A 3,989-nucleotide genomic window follows, 5' to 3' on the forward strand; every position below is an offset into this window, starting at 1 on the left:
AAGGTAAGAACCAGCACCTTGAACCGGATTCGGTATGCTATAGGCAGCCAGTGCAGTGCTTATACAGAGCTGGAGAGCTGCATACATGCTCCACTAGCCAAGATGCTTTCCGACGGTGGGAGGAGATTTCTCCCTTGAAGGAAGAGGCTTGGAAGAGCCCCTTGCTTCAGCAGAAAGCACCTTTGCTAGCAAAATGAACCCAAAGGACCCATTTATTGGGGAGCTTCTACCCTGCAGCGTGCTCTTTCTTAGCATGCATCAGGAGAGCATTTCACAGCACCTGCAACCTGCTCCCTCGAACTAGAGATGCCTGGGTTTGTGCTTGGGACCTTCTGCATGCCAAGCGGAGGCTCTACCAAGGAGCCACGCCCCCTTCCCAAACACACACGTGGACATATGAAACTACCTTCTACTGAATCAGACCCTTGGTCCATCAAGGTGAGTATTGTCTACTCCAGGGGTGTCAAACATGTGGCCCGGGGGCCGGCTCAGGCCCCCGGAGGCTTCTATCAGACCCGCAGAGGAACTGGCTATCTTCTACTTCTGCTTCCAGTTCTGCTGCTGCTGCATCGTCGTAGGTCTGCAGCTTACAGATACACACCTGAACAGCATACTCAAGACTGCAACAGCACGGACATTTTAATGCAATCATTCAGAGCAAGAGGTGTCAGTTACCGGACACTGCTAAATAAACAAACTATTGCAAGAGTGCTAATGTTTTAAGCATGTTTTTATTTTAAGTTAAAAAAAAATCCCTTTGTGTTTGTGTCCTTTATCAAGTTTATATCTCCGCTATCTGGCATTACATTTTATGATACACATGGCCCGGCCCAACAAGGCCTCATTTATGCCAGATGATCCGGCCCTCATAACAAATGAGTTCGACACCCCTGGTCTACTCAGACTGGCAGCGGTACTCCAGGGTCTCAGGCAGAGGTCTTTCACATCACCTGCCACCTGATCCTCCAACTGGAGATGCCGGGGATTGAACCTGGGACCTTCTGCATGCCAAAGCAGAGGCTCTACCACTGAGAGGCATAGCCCCCTCCCCATGCACATAGCTGTGCCCAAGCGTTTGGCAAGACCCGCTTCTTGAACTAAAGCATATAATCCTGCAGACACATAGTGTAAGTCTTAGCTGGTAAGTCTTAGCCTAGGGGCAGAAGAGGAATGGGAAAGCCAACCCAAGCGAGGGACGTTTCCCCCCTCCCATTTGGGAAAGATTTTTCCCCCTTTGACTCTTGCAGCTGAATAAGGGTGAAAGAGATTTCTGGGTGCTTCACCTTTATTGGAATGGCCTGGGGATTCCCACATCCCTTTCCCATTTGGGAGGGGGGGAAATCCACCCCAGGTTTTCCTTTGCAGCCCTCTTCTGGAAATCAGCAGTCCGTGGAGGCTGTGGAGGCAGGAGAGATCAAAGGCTATCTGTGCTGTAGTTTCCATGGCAGTGGGGAAACCTCAGCAGCACACCTTGGATTTTCAGCAGGGTTTGATCCTTCTCCCCACCACCACCAAATAATGCATGCTACAGGATTGCACGCCCCAAGTAACTCACTTTTTAAAATCTGATTCAAAATGCCCACAAAACTGAGACATGTGCAAATGTGCAGGACCACTGCCACAGGTGGTCTTGCTCTGCCCCTGTATTTCCATCCTCAGTAATCCTGTCTGTGAGCATGGCCCCCTTATCGACCCCAGAAGTGTCCTGATTAATAAGACCTAATTAGCATTGCATTGCCCTCGTCTCTGTCTCTCAGACTAATGGCAAAATTGCATCGTTCTACGTAGTCAAATTCAGAACTGAGCTGGCACCGAGGACTCTTTTGCATTTAGGGGAGGGGGGTTCAGAGAGATCTACAAATTTACTACCTTGGTTATGTATTCCAGCTGGCACTGGTAAGATTGCCAACTGCAGGCTGGAATATTCCTGGAGATTTAAGGTGGAGGCTGGGGTAGGTGGAGTTTGGGAGACATATGAACATATGAAACTGCCTTCTACTGAATGTATGGTGTCACGGTTAAGAGCAGTGGCCCCTGATCTGGAGAGCTGGGTTTGATTCTCCTCTTCTCCTCCTCATGAAGCCTGCTGGGTGACCTTGGGCCAGTCACCGCTCTCTCAGAACTCTCTCAGCCCCACCTGCCTCACAAGGCGTTCATTGTGGGGAGAGGAAGGGAAGGCGATTGTAAGCCGCTTTGAGGCTCCTTAAGGTAGAGAAAAGCCAGGTTTTATAACTCACGGTGGTGGCACAAAGAGAAACATGCTTTTACACGCAGGCAAACATGCATGTGAGAAGATACAGACCCAGGGTCGGTTTGCAACACCAGTCTATCTCCGAGTTCCCAGTGGAGACAAATCTCTTCATCTCTCCTCTCCAAGCTTCTGAGTCTTTCATTCTTCTCCTCTCTTGGCTGTGATGGGCCAGTTCTCATGTTTTGCTGGCCATCCTGTCTGTATTTGCTTACAAAGGCCTTTCCCCTGGCCGGGCACTATAATGATGTGGAGCCTGTGGCTGGTACCAGTTCTGGCTCTTGCATTTCGCATGTACCGGCCTCCTGGGGCTAGCCAGGGTGCTCATCAAACAGAGGAGGCGAGTCCTCCCACCTCCCACTACGACTGATCATTATCCATCCATCCCTCTGCTCCCGGCAACTTGATCCAATCAGCAGAATCCAGGAGGTTGCAAGCTAAGTCTTTAATTGATGGGAAGCCCACAACGGTCCACTCTCAGATTGGCAGTCAGGAGCCGATGCACAGACACACAGACACAGACACAGACACACACACACGACCCCGGCCTGTCTTAATTGGGCCAATGTTGCTCTTGCATGTGTTATTTTCTATGTTATTTTCAGTCCCATGGAGAAAGCGGTTTGCGCATCCCCTCCCCGAAGTTTGGGAGGCTGCGTTGGTGGCAGTAATGAGGCAAACCACCTGTCTTAATAACTCTTCCTGAGCAAACGAAGCCTTGCGACTCTGGAGAGAGTCTGTCAAAGGGAATTCTTGCAGTGGCAAAAGCAGCTTCTCTGATGCTCCTCCAAGCCCTCCTAACAGGGAAGGTGGATAGATGGCTTTGCCCAGCATTGTTGAGTGTTACTAAAGCGGAATCTTGCAGCCCTCTATACACCCCACAAAAGAATCAGATTCGTGTAAATCCTTTAATTTTACACAGTTTATGGTGTGATTTTGGGTCAGTCATAAGTTCTCTCAGAGCTGTTCTCTCAAGAGCAGTCCTCGAGAGAGCTCTCTCAACCCCACCTACCTCACAGGGTGTCTGTTGTGGGGAGGAGAGAGGAGGGGAAAGGAATTGTAAGATGCTCTGAGACTCCAGGTAGTGAAGGGTGGGGTATAAATCCAGTCTCCTCCTCCTCTCCAGGCAACAGAGGGCCACATTGGAACATGGACTTTATGGCAATATATTCCATTGAAGCCCCTCCCCTCCCCAAACCCCACCGTCCTTAGGCTCCACCCCAAAAATCTCCAGGTATTTCCCAACCTGGAGCTGGCAACCCCAGCCACCCTTTTGGCTTCTGAGATTTCACCAGCCACTTCCAAGCCTATCACTGCAACCCTGAGGGCCAGAAACTTGCTTTTCCCCCTTTTTGAAAGAAAGCCTAAATTCTCAGGAAGCTGAATTCTATACCCAGAATTGCATGTTTCCCGCTGTCCCCGGGAATGACAGAATACACATCAGTCTGCGTTTGGTCACGGAAACATTTTCCAGCTGGTGCATATTCCTAGACTCCTGGCTTCCAGGCTCTGGTTGCTCACCTATACATGCACATAGGGCAGAATCAGGTGTGCTCAGGTGAGTGAAAAAGGACTATTCAGATGGCTCTCGAATGCATTGGCAGAGAAACTGAGGTTCTGCGTTTTCAGCAGGGTTGCCAGATCTGGGTTGAATAATTACACCCACCACTCAGGCTCCACTGGACTGTTTTGGATTGCTGGCTACTGGGGGGGGGGGGGGAGGGGGAAGTTCTGCCCCACG

Source organism: Gekko japonicus, unplaced genomic scaffold, assembly GCF_001447785.1.
Source record: "Gekko japonicus isolate JY-2015 unplaced genomic scaffold, Gekko_japonicus_V1.1 scaffold305, whole genome shotgun sequence".
Lineage (NCBI taxonomy): Eukaryota > Metazoa > Chordata > Lepidosauria > Squamata > Gekkonidae > Gekko > Gekko japonicus.